This window comes from Polyodon spathula, chromosome 9 (genome assembly GCF_017654505.1).
Source record: "Polyodon spathula isolate WHYD16114869_AA chromosome 9, ASM1765450v1, whole genome shotgun sequence".
Taxonomy (NCBI): Eukaryota; Metazoa; Chordata; class Actinopteri; order Acipenseriformes; family Polyodontidae; genus Polyodon; species Polyodon spathula.
Genome location: NC_054542.1, coordinates 342,541 through 356,175, shown reverse-complemented (window position 1 = coordinate 356,175; position 13,635 = coordinate 342,541). Strand labels below are relative to the sequence as shown.

Genomic DNA, 13,635 nt, shown 5'->3' with positions numbered 1-13,635 from the left:
TACAGTATACTTTTGTGTTGTAAAAGTGTATTTTATTTAAGTTATATAGCTACAGTCAAACCTGTATTAAGAGACCTCTCAAGGGACAGTCTAATAGTGACCTCTTAACACAGGTTCAGTCTCTTCTGAATGTTCTGTTTGTCTCTGACGTGCTTTCCTGTAATTATGTATGTCTTGCATACAATGTAAAAGCCAGAAGTTCTATTATGAACAAAAGCAAGTATGTAATTTAATAACATTCATGTAGATAATGCATTTACAAAACAAATGATTTTGTAAAAGTAATGGATGCTTGCCTGTCTCAGGTCACACAGTGTTTTAAATACTTTGCAAATTTCAATACCTGTGCCTGCCTTTCAGGTATGTGTTGATTTCATTGCATCCTGAAACCAACGTCGGCATCTCTTTCGATTACCGCACACATTGTTTTCATACTTTTATAAGTGTGGCTTGAATGTTTCAGTGTTTATTTTCCTTTTAACGGTTTGCCTTTAAGTCTTAAGCCGCTACATCCTAATTGTGAGAACATTCTGTTAAATTAGCGGGAAAGAACAACACACAAAACGGACACATTGGAAGCTTCCTAGTTCCCAGGCAAGTGCGAGAACGAAATGCAAATTAAAGTAGCAGCTGGGAGAAGTGATTTAATGTCATTGCTTGCTCTTGTGTTCAGTTAATGAAGAAGGTGAAACATAATCAGCAAGTCAATCAGGACATCAAGGTAAAAAAAAGCGACTTTGTTTAGTAATTAAGTTTAAGATATTGAATCGGCTCAAAATACACGTGAACAAAAATAAAAACCTTAAACCTCAATCTGTAGTTCTTTCCGTTTAAAAATGCTGTATCTTCATCATTCTAGTGCCGAATTTTCTGGCACTTACTGCCTTTACAAGTTTAATAACTTTAATTCTGTCATCTAGGGAGGACCTTTTGTTTCTCCATGTTTTCTGCCTTCCTTTACAAGAGAGCACTGTTGTATTGATTGCAGATGAAAGACCGCTAAAATGGTTACCGTATTCCTTTGAATTTAGGACGTACCATTTAAAACTATATTTTTCTTAACGATAGCCTTGTGTAAGGGGGCTTAATGCAGGTTTGAGTCTGTTGCTGGGTAAGAGAATTGTGGTCGCTGGTCGTGTTAGACAGGTGGTTGCTTAGTAAAAGCACAAATATCATTGGGAGGAATTTAAAGTGGTCACTTAGACCAGGTGGTCGCTAAATAAAGGTGGTCGCATGAGTAGGTTTGACTGTATTTCAAACCTCTCATTTTACTCCTCAATGGGGACTTTTTCACAGATTGTTCTTCTTGTAGCCCGTTGCAATCTAGGCATAATGAGTACAGTAGTCCATCTAAGTCCAAAGACACTCGGTGATAGGCTTATTATGTCCATCTCTCCGGACGGGAGCTGGTTGGTTAATAAGCAGGTACTTAGAACTAGTTCGGAATGTTGACTTGGTTCCTTTTTTTGAAGTAGAATGCAGTGAAGCAAAAGTAAAACACATCTGCAAGGAGTAATCGATACATTGTCCAGTCTATTAGCTTCATGAAAAAATACCATTTGAAAAATCAAATTCACCTTTACCATAATGTGAGCGTCTTTTACACAGGACAATATAAGATATAGGCTATAAAATTATGGCAATAAAGTTAGTTACACTTTCATTGATGTTATATATGAGAAGCAATTTTAAAAGTGGGTGTATCTGTATTCCAGTCTGAAACTACACCTGTAGAGCATGCTTTAAGACTCTCTTGACATAGCTGCTGTGGCTGTTTTTGTAAGGTAGAAGCTTAGGCACACCTGAGCTCAATTAGAGCAGTTTGTGCATTTTCTTGTACAGCCTATTAACACTCAGGAAAGGCAGGAATGGCTCAAAGTGCTATGCAGTATGGAGGACCTTGAAGGCAACTGATGGTCAGTACATATGGTTGGAAAGGAATGGTTAATTAAAGGGTGGAACATTTTGACAAAATAAATATAGTATGAACAAACACTGAATGCAGATAGTGAGCAAGCTGTATCTGACACAGAGTTGCAGCATACATGTTAAGGATTTGGCCACAAACACGACTAAGTATAGAATTAATGTAAAATACTGGTGATGTGACTGCTTGTTGCAGATTAACATGAATTCAGAACAGTTTGTATTGTAAGGTGACCTTCAGATCAGTTCCCTGAAAATGATTCCTTTGCCCTACATATATTGTTTGTAAGGCAGGTGTGTCTCCTTGGTATGAATCCCTGAAGCAGCAGTTAAACAGACGCACTGTATAACCACATCCTTGTTATGGATTGAGTGAAACAGTTCTTCAAACAAATTTTAAACAAATACAGGGATCTACATTTCTTGAATTACACATTTTACAAGCCAGTTTTTATTGATACATTGTTCCTCAGTGTTTTTCTTTCTGTTCAATCTACTGTAAATGTTGTCTATTTGTATTTTCTAACACTTTAGTAGTAGTGTGTGTGTGTGTGTGTGTGTGTGTCTATACACACACACACACACACACACACTGCTGCGCGGTACGGTACTGTCTGTGGAATTAACTAATCGCAGCCAAGTGCTGACAACACGTGCTTGCCAGGAAAAAGCATAAATAAAACTGTTGTATACTGAGGTGTCCAAGCACCCTGAAGTGTTTGATTACCCATATTTCATACAAGGACATGCAAGTCAGTATATTATACATTGCCCATGATAAGCATCCTTCCTGCAATTTTTTATTATTTCTGTAGTTCACTGCTCTTTTTTTTATACTCAGTAATTGGCTGTAAAAGGCTATATTTTCTAACACTTTAGTAGTAGGCTGCTTGCTGTCAGCATTATATTGTATGTTTCCTTTGCTGAGCTCAGATCGCTCATTTCATACACCTGCATATAGATGACAGAAAAACAACGTTGAAAAACAAACCTGTGTTTTTATGTAGTAGATTATTAGGGTAGCGAAATGGGTAGTGTGCTTGGCTTCTGGAATGCAATTACGAGCTTACATGGATTCGAGCATACATGGATGACATGACAACAATGACTATAGTAGCCTGCACTAATCTGTTATTGGGCAATAACATTGAATGGGCACAAATGCAAATCAAGCCAACTAAGTCAAGGAGCATCTCTATAATTAAAAGTAAAGTAGTAGGTGAAAGGTTCTACATTAATGGTGAGGCAATACCAACAGTGTCCGAGAAGCCACTGAAAAGTCTAGGGAGATGGTTCGATGGGGAGCTAAAGGACACAGTTTGTGTGGAAGAAGTTAGACAACAAGCAGTGGAAGGGTTGAAGAGCATAGACAGCAACGCTTTACTGGGCAAACTTGAAACTCTGGTGCTTTGTTTGGTCTACTGCCAAGACCGCTGTGGCCACTGACTGTGTAGGAAGTTTCCTTGACAGCAGTTGAGAAGCGGGAAGCTTTAATCGGTTCATACGTCAGGAAATGGTTGGGAGTTCCACGCTTCCTCAGCAGAGTGGGACTTTATGGTAAAGGAATACTGCAGCTACCAATCTCTGCTCTAAACAAGGAGTTTTAGTGTGCCAAAGTCTGACTGGTAATGACATTAGTAGATTCATGTGACAAATGCATAAGGGAGGCCGCACCTGTGTTGAAAACTAGAAGAAAATGGGTGGCAAAGAAAGCTGTAGAAGATGCTAAGGCTGCCCTTCGAAATCAGTGATATTATGGGGCAAGTTCAACATGGAAGAGGGAGTCTTGGTCTCAGTTCAGCTCCACCTACATGGCACAAGGCAACCCCAGCTCAACGGAGGAAGCTGGTAGTCAACGAGGTGCAAAAGCAGGAGGAGAGGATGAGGTGTGTAAAGGCCGTTTCCCAGGCCAAGCAGGGAGAATGGATGAGATGGGAGAGTGTGGAACAATGCAAGATCGGCTGGCAAGACCTATGGACAATGGAACAGAGCAGGATCAGTCTCATCAGATCAACATATGATGTTCTCCCATCACCACAGAACCTAAACCTCTGGCGCCATGACCAGGTGCTGCAATGTTTGGCCTTATCATTGGAAGACAAGCGTAACCTGACCAATAAGTTGCCACCAGTTCCATCAAAGCATTACACACAAAAGACAATATTCCTCCATCCAAGAGAACAACCACCAAGAAAAGGTGTTAAAACCAAGCCTCGCCCAGGACAACTGGAAGCTGATAGAGACTGGAAGATGCTGGCAGATGTTGGTCAACGGCTTATTTTTCCACCTGAGATTGCCACCACTAACCTTCGACCAGATATTGTCTTGTAGTATGGATCAGCACGCCTTGCTCATCTGATAGAGTTAACAGTGCCGTAGGAGGATTCTGTGGATGAGGCGTATGAGAGGAAGAGACTTCGGTATGCTCAACTAGCTGCTGAAGCGGAACAGCGACGATGGAGAGCCTGAGTTTACCCAGTGGAGGTGGGTTGTCGAGGATTTGTGGGACACTACAGAGATGTCAGGGGCCAAGAGTTGCGTCGCACAGTGAAGAACTTATCTGAAGCAGCAGAAAGGAGCAGCAACTGGCTGTGGTTGAGACAAAGATTCTGAATGGGGATCTCAAGCACAATAGAAAGAAAGCAACACTGATGTACGGGTAAGTAAGCTGGGCAGAGCTGAGTGGGGGATGGAGGGGGGTGATACTGGGACGCCAGAATCACTGTTGAGCCCTCTTTAGGTGTCGTGAGCTAGTCGACGAAACACAGAGGACAGAAGGGGCCCACTTGAAGACCCCAGAGAAGTACCCTACTTAGCTCAATCCAGATGGTTGTCATGCTGATGCGATGGGGAGACCACACTGTGGTTGATCCCCGGAGCCAGCATCGCAGCCGTTATCTGTGCTGTTGCGCTGGGGAGGCAAAATAATCTGATCCCTGGAGCCAGCATTACACTTCAGTCATCAACACCAGGCAGAAAGATACCTGCATCATCAGATGGAAAGAAACACAAATGGATGGAGATGCAGATGGATCACATTAGTTTACTGTAAAGCTACGTCTTAGTTGGTGCTTATCTTGGCGAGAGCCGAGTTCAAATCAGCATGAAATTTTACTCTCATGTAAGGGAAATCAAAAAATAATAAATTATGGGGGGCATTACAGCTATGGCCAAATGTTTTGCATCACGCCCATTGGAATTAATAATGTTACGTTGACATATTGAAATTACATATCACTTTGTAGTTTTCGACAAATTGAAAAATGTGACATTTCAAAATCTAACACAAAATACTTTTTTTTAATTGTGTACATTCTACTGTTCTACTACATTTTGCAAAACTTTTGGACATATATGTAAATTATATTCGAGTACATAGCCTACTGTGTGGTACTGACGCAGCTTCTGCACCGCATAGTGCATATTGCTCCTGTGTGTCTGGGTGCAGACTAGCGGTACCACACAGTGAAAATGCCCAGTGGTGCCGCGCTGCTCCTGTCTGTCTCAGGCATTGAAGAAAGTCATATGAATCTGTATTGGTTAGACCAAGTCCAAAGCAACGGATAGGCCTGGCCTGAAGTTGACCAGATGTTTTTAATCAAATGTTAACATGAAACTTTTAACCTAGTAGACTTGCCAGGCTGAGTTGATGGAAAATCCATCTTGGTCCATAATGATTGGCAAAAAGAAAATCTGTTCTAGCTCCCAACACACACACACACACAGAATTTGGAATATAAACAATAATAAGTTGTTGTCATAAAAAACCTATAAATACCTCCCAATGTTTTGATTCAAACACATGCTTCCATGAGAACGATATGTACAGCATATTGAAACATTAGGCAACTGGCTCTTTTGAGCTAAAATATATACATATATATGTGTGTGTTTAAAGTGTTGTATTTTGTGTAATCCCACGTCAGGTTTAATCCTCCTGTGGTATTATTATACCCTGCACATCCCTGTCTGGGGGAAGCAGTGGAGACTGGTGTGTGTCCTGTAGATATGTCACACTTGCATGTCACTAACATGCTTGTTGGGAGTACATGGAGAAACTGCTTTTCAGTGCTTCACTCAGCTGATTAGGATGTGCTGAATGAAAAGTGCTACAACTCGTAAAGTTTTTTTAAGAGAAGTTGCATTTATCGTGAGGGATATCATTTGAATGGCAAATAGAACAGTCTGTTTGCACCAATTATATGTTTGCTACAGTTTCTGTTTCCTGTCCGATCCCTGTATTGTGTAGTCAATGATATCTGACCACAAATAGGTTTGATAAAACCTACATCAGAAAAGTTTTGTATCATAGAAGTCTCTGAAATATATATATGAAAAAATACTACTTGTGGTTAAAATAAACGTCAAGTTTTTTTAGCAGTACTTGATAAAGATCAATGTTTCAGTTTTGGGGGTTTTTTTTGAGGATGGGGAGGTTTGCTCAACGCCTCAAGTCGGGTTAGAAATGATCAAGGCACAAGCTGTGAAGTACTGTAGGGGATTTCAACATTAACCACTTGACTGCTACTGCAGGTACCACATACATCATCATGGTACTGTAATTGGGTAAAGAGGGATTTCTTCTCTCCTTTTCAAAATGGTAACTAGTATTTTTTAAAGTGACTGTTAAGGGATGCAATGCAATCTCCACCATTCTTTCCGGTTAGCTCAAGCATTGCTTCTGGGTTGGATTTTGAATGCAAATGTAGTATTTGTACGATCAGCGATAAGCGTGGGATTAAAATCCAATAATACAATCTTATCACCTGTCCTACTGAAACACTTACATTAAGTTCATAGTTACTCCTCTCTCATTGTTAACAGTTTCCATTGGTTGGAACTAGCTTGAGTTTCAGCTCTTCTTCCAGTTGACCTTGTTAAGCTTCATTCTCAAAGTCTGTTGTCCTTCACAGTCTGTTCTGGATATATCATCATTTCATATGGGAAGCTGTTAATTCTCTATGAAAACATACAGCCCTACCAATAAAAAGTATAGCCAAGAGGTGGATAAACAAAATGCACTTTCTTATTGTAAATCCTTGCTTAGATAAAATTAGTGTAGTTTTATTTCTGGAGAAGTACTGGCAGTCTGATAGATATGCTTTTAATTCATCTTGTTCCCTCAGCTCCTTTTGCAAACTAAAGCAAGAAACATAATGTGTGAACTGACAGGATGAGATGACAGCGATTTAACTTCCTGATGCAGTGTACACAGTGAAATTGCTTTTGTAGTTGTTAAGTGTAAATTGAAAATCCAAGTCAACATAATAAATGTAACCCCAAAGAAGAAAGAAATATAGTTAGTTTGTAGTAAAAAGAGTTATCAAAGTGATGTTAGAAATTAAAATAAAAAAAACAATTGAGCTGTAGTGGCTGTAAACAGTATGAGTCATGTTGGCAGAGCTGACCTGGTCAAGGAACTTAGTGAATTGACAGTGCTCCACAAGAGCTGCCACTTAAATACAGATTAAAAGAAAAGAGTACAATAGTATTTGAGACCACTTTTCGCTTTCAGTAAATTCACAAAAAAAGTTCTGTCTATGAAAGATAACTTCACTCAATATAGCATTAGAAAAAAAAAAACTACAGTGAAGAAGGCACAAGTCGAAATGTCTGTCTACTTGACTTCACTTGTAGTTTTACCTTAGAAAAACAACTCGAGTGTGTCAGTATCTATATCTGTTTTGTTAATGTTCTTCCTGTTTTTAGTCAAAGCATATATGAAGCTGGAATTCAGAAGGTTTGTAGATATTGAGAGCCAATTATCAAATGTTTAGTTCCCACCATGGACACTAAGGGGTTATGTAGTGGCAGCATCCAAGTTCGGTTAAAATGAAACTGAGAATTTAGCAAGGCTTACTGTAGATTTAAAGCACTGTGTGTCCAAGAAGAAGTCTCTTTGGTCTTGGTGTTATATATTATTATGTTTTTCCACTCCTAGATAGGCACTGCATAATAAGAAGTCAGACAGGGAATGCAGTGGCTTGCCTGTAGTGGTATTCTGTGCCCACGTCTTGCATGCAGTAAACTTGAATTATAGTATACTTAACAGACAATTGTAATAACGTTAATTAAACAAGAGGAGGAGGTATTTAATATAACTAAAGCTGCAGAAACCGATCCCTCCCACGTCATTTTATTATCAAACATGCATAAGGATCCTGTATTTTGGTAATTGTACGAGTGGAAATGTGTTATTCAGCACCGTGTCAGTAAAAGTTGAAAACCAGTGAAAAAACCCAGCAGCTCACTGTATACAGTGCATTATTTCACCCTTCAGCAATTCATGAGTTTGACTAATTCATGGTTAGGCCATGTTTTCTGTAAGTGTCACATGCCCTGTACTGTATGAGTGCTCCTCACTAATTCACTTACCTGTTTCATATTTGTGTAAATCGTATAGTGAAATAAGAAGAGTGTACTATGTTCACTTTATTTTACCTTCATACTACTGCATCAATCAGTGTTTTCTGACCTAATCTTTTGTTTTGTGTGGTTTCCATTCCCCTTCAGTACTTTTTAGTTGCATTAAGAGCAGGTAGTTTCAAATGTGTTTTTCATATTTTTTTTTCTAAGTCTGTATTATGTACCTTTAACTGAGTTCAGGAGTTGCTATTCAGTTATAGTTCCCTGTCTCACATAAATGCAACTTCGGCTATATCAGCCAATGTGTATAAAAGTAAGAGGCAGCACCATCTAGTGATCTGCCACAGTTGCCTTTTGTTTTACAGGCAATACACAGCAGTTCTTTAGATGGTGCTTGTAACAGGATAGCATCAGGAATGAGACTTGGAGACCAGAAAGCTGCAGTTTAAAATGCTGGTGCGCACGTTTTATTAACAAACAAACAAAAACACAAAACAAATAAACAGGCACAAGGGCCAAAATAAAAGGTTAAACAGAACAATTAGGCTGTCAGGCTGGATATTCGCCTTCACTGACCAAGTTCTGCAAAACATAACCACAACTCGCCAGCACTCCTCTCAAACACCAACTCCCAAACAAAGGGAGTGCTCCCTTTGTGTCCCATGTGGCTGGAGCCTAATTAATCATCAATTGTTCAATTAAGACCCCAGCCACATTCCCACATGTATTCTGGCAGGGAGGATTTTAACCCCCTCCCTTGAAATAAGTTCAACACAAGCTATGTAGGGAGTCTTTAATATGTGCTCTTCATACTATATATATATATATATATATATATATATATATATTCACAATTTACATTTTGGTCTATCGCCCTGCCACAGTGCTAGTGCGAACTTATATAATTACACTTGTGGTTGATCTAGCCTATTCCTGTTCTAGTCTAGTCCATACCCAAGAATCAGTTCCCTTTCCAGGTTTAAAAAAAAAGTGTTTTATAGCTTTCCATTTGGCATGAAACTATCCTCCCTTCCCACACTGTTGCTCTTACCTGATAAAAAGAAATCGGGGAAGAGGAACAAGAAGAGATTCTTTTATTCAACAGTTTATGTAAAAAACAAAACAAAAAAAAAACATTGTGTACAGTATATGTTTTGTATAATTTTCCATTTAACTTGAACTTCTTTATAAAGGGAATTTAGATAGTCTTCTAAAATTGAAAAAAAAAAAAAAACAAAGAAAAACCCCTTTGTTGTTTTTAATCATTTTCAGTTAAACATATATAGCTAATCACGGCGTGCGTGTATGCGTTTTTTTACTTTTGTGTTTTTTTTGTCGGTGTACTTACCTATTTTATTGTGTGTGTTAAACGTCAATAATATTACTAGACCACAGTTTTATAGCAACTGATTATGCTGCAAAAGATTTGACTGGCACATCTTGTAGCTCATATAGTGATTTGTTTTCATTTAATAAAGACTGAATCGGCAAATAAAATAATCAAGAGTCATATTAATGAATTGCACAATGTGAATATCGTTTCCTGAATCAATTCTATATGCTAGGTTTCAGATCGATCTTCTAAGTCAATGTGTAAACATTTTACAATGCCAACATATACTCACTGTATTTTGTACACTTAGAGTGAAAAAGACTTGCATAGAACAGGTTTTGTTTTTTAATTATTATTTTAATACAATTTCGTAACTGCTGTACGGTTACTGACTCAGATATGTCATTGTACAGGTATATGATTCTCTGTGCCAGAAATGGAAAGAGAGGAAAATGGGTTTAACATCAGAATTAATTTGAACCAGGATGTATTTAGATTAGTGCTGGAACGAACACAGGATTTTCATGTTTGGATATTCGCTCACAATTTAAATATTTGTTCAGATCCTTGTTCGTTTTTCCAAAACTAATAAAAGCCATTATTTTGCTCTGAAAGCAATAGCAGCAGGAGCAGGAGCAGAAGCCATGAATTTGTTCAAACAGATTCCATGTTACAATGTCAAGTCATTCATTTTTTCTTCATTGCTGTTTTATTTTACAGTTATTATTGCAGTAGGATTATTGATGTGTGTGATCAATCATGTATTCTAGCTGTAGTCGGTAGTTCTTTCTGTGGGTTGCAGCTATTCTAGTACATCCTGTTGGCAACCAGCAGAATACTAAAATTAGACAGAACATAAAATCTAGAGATTAAGGCACACCCAGAGTGCATCAGCATGATCTAGAAATTAAGGCACACCCAGAGTGCATCAGCATGATCTATAGAGATTAAGGCACACCCACAGTGCATCAGCATGATCTATAGAGATTAAGGCACTCCCAGAGTGCATCAGCATGATCTATAGAGATTAAGGCACACCCAGAGTGCATCAGCATGATCTATAGAGATTAAGGCACACCCAGAGTGCATCAGCATGATCTATAGAGATTAAGGCACACCCAGAGTGCATCAGCATGATCTATAGAGATTAAGGCACCCACCATCAGCATGATGCATCAGCATGATCTATAGAGATTAAGGTGCACCCAGAGTGCATCAGCATGATCTATAGAGATTAAGGCACACCCAGAGTGCATCAGCATGATCTATAGAGATTAAGGCACACCCAGAGTGCATCAGCATGATCTATAGAGATTAAGGTGCACCCAGAGTGCATCAGCATGATCTATAGAGATTAAGGCACACACAGAGTGCATCAGCATGTTCTATAGAGATTAAGGCACACCCATAGTGCATCAGCATGCTCAGGCAAATTAACTATACTGCAATCAGAGAGGAGAGTTTTGCTATTACTGTTCCCCCAGTTGGCAAGTATTTTGTTATCTGGATAAGGACAGACTTACCTGAATTCCCTGTTGTGCCAATAGCATAATTCAATGTTACACACTACACAATATGTTAGCAAAAGTTTATCAATTGGGCCAAATGAATATGACTTCAAATTGGATTTATATTGTAAATATTTCATTAAAAACAGCAATATTTGCTTTGTTTGACAGTATTCGGTTACAGCCCCCTAAATAATAATGTGGGGGTGCAAGCTTGCAGTTAACAGTAACGAGTCCAGGGATTAACTCGTCTTCTAAGGTTGTGACTAAATCAATTCAAGCCCTTCCTGCCCACCGTTTGGTGTTCTTTAAAAACAGCAATGATTTTAAATTTTAAAAAAAATTAACTCAACTTCTGTAAACTCCTTTAGTATCTGTTCAAAGGTTAGTGGAGCTCCCTTTGTCATCGGTGTGCTTTGGAGGTGAAGGGCAAAGGAAAAATGTTTTTTCAACTCATTCCATATCTCGCATACAAACCACCCTGCCCTAAAAGGATTGTGTAATGTGATATTTTGCAGTGTGATACTTTGTATTATGATATCTTTTGACAACTGTAAGTCGCCCTGGATAAGGGCGTCAGCTAAGAAATAAATAATAATGAAACAGAGTCCTTTTGTCTATTATGCGATTCTTCTGAATATCACTCATAACAGAGACCTAGATATAGTCAGGCATTATAATTACACTGCTGTATGTCATTTTGAAATGTGGTACTAGACTTTCTATAAATGCAGTGTTCTCTGTGAAGAATTAGATTACTGCACACCAATAAGACAGACAATAGGGATTCTTGTTTATTTGTTTACTTTCATGAATCCATGTTCATCTGACTCTATGGAGCTTAACTATCAATGCTGATTACTCCAAATCATCATTATGTACAGATTTTCAGAAAGAAAATATGCACTCGGTGAAGTTACCAAACCAAAAAAAACATTTACTAAATAATTTAGTATAATGTGTCCATTTTTATAGTTCTGTGGTGACAGTAATAACACACTGATGGGCCATCATTCATGTAACGTGCTACATAATGCACCTTTAATAATCATTCTTATTTTTTTTTCTTTGACTTGTTGCAGAAACTGGGCTAACGACCCTGTGTGCAAGTCCTGCTGACCATGGCTGACCATACACCCCCTCTGGAGACCACCCAGCATCTGAGCACCGACATGCCCCTCCTGCCTCAGCCCCCTCCCCCCATGGGGAATGGAGATGGAGCTCAACAGGTGAGAAATATTTGCATATGTTGGCTTCAAACAAAAAACAAAAAGGGCTTTTTAAACGAAACTAGCTGCCTCCAGCAGAGTGAGTCACAAGCTCAGGGCCACAGTGAACTGAGTGACCTGGAAACCTTTTTTTTTTTTAACTTAGTAGCCTCCAATTATTAGATTTTCTCCCAATTTTAGAATGTCTAGTTATTTTTAGGCTCAGCTCACTGCTGCCACCCCTGCGCTGACACGGGAGGGTCAAAGATAAACACACGCTGTCCTCCGAAGTGTGCCATCAGCCTCCCGCTTCTTTACATGCTGCAGGCTCATGTATCCACCTCAGATCTACAGCGTCGGAGGACAATTCAGCTCTGGGCATCTTATAGGCAAGCCCACAGGTGCCCGGCCAGACCACAGGGGTGAGCCGAGGACACCCTGGTCGACCTAAGCTGGTATTAATAGCTGGCATTCCTGTGAATTATAACTCAAAACAAGCATTCTGACCTTTCTGTGCTTTAAATACCAACAAAAGAGATTCAGGTTTAGTCATCATCTAATTACCAAGCGCACTGAATATGCATGAACCCTCTGGAAGCCGACTAGTGTCAAGAGCTTGCACTTCATTTTGTTCACTGGAGATTAAGGGGAAAACTATTTTAATTTACTTTTTTTTTTTTTTTAATGTGGGAGATGTAATTCAAACTGTGTTGGCTACTCTGATCCGTGCCGTTGCTTACAGAATCTAGAAAGGGCTTCATGCTAAACACATGTCTCAATCACTTCCCACATGGTGCTCCCTCTCTCTGGATGGGGTCAGCATAAAATATTCTATACACTGAACTATAAAATCACATTAAAAGACCCCATTTTGACCTGTCCACCATTTTGATTCCTATCTCAGGTAGGGAAGAGGGTGACCAGCGTCTGAGAAACGATTCTAAGGGTGAATGAGATTCATTTAGCATGGTGGTTGCTTTTTACTCCTCAGATTGAGGGAACCTGACAAAACCTGGCCTTTGCCTTTCAACTACATTACAATTATAAAGCCACAAGTAATAAGTAATCGAATGGTTTGCAAAACAACAAACCATGGCGTTCTCAAGCAGTTTAAACTTGAGGTAGCAAATGACATTCTAAGAGTTTAGACAAGTTTTTTTTTCTTGTACTTCTCTTTTCTGTTTTGTCTTTCCTTTTAGAATTTAAGAACAAACAAAACAGTTAGCTTCTTCTATATTTGTAAGGTGCCAAAGAGAAACCGTCTCTAATGACTTACTTGTTGCAGGTATGTAAA

The 13,635-nt window shown here is 39.0% G+C and overlaps 1 long non-coding RNA gene across 1 annotated transcript in view; it reads left to right on the top strand.

The window, feature by feature from the left end:
* LOC121321343 overlaps positions 1–13,635 on the top strand; it is a 47,032-nt gene that overhangs the window by 15,568 nt on the left and 17,829 nt on the right. Inside the window, exon 2 of the long non-coding RNA XR_005950928.1 lies at positions 12,216–12,362. This is a non-coding gene — a long non-coding RNA (uncharacterized LOC121321343). The remainder of the gene's footprint in view (positions 1–12,215; positions 12,363–13,635) is intronic.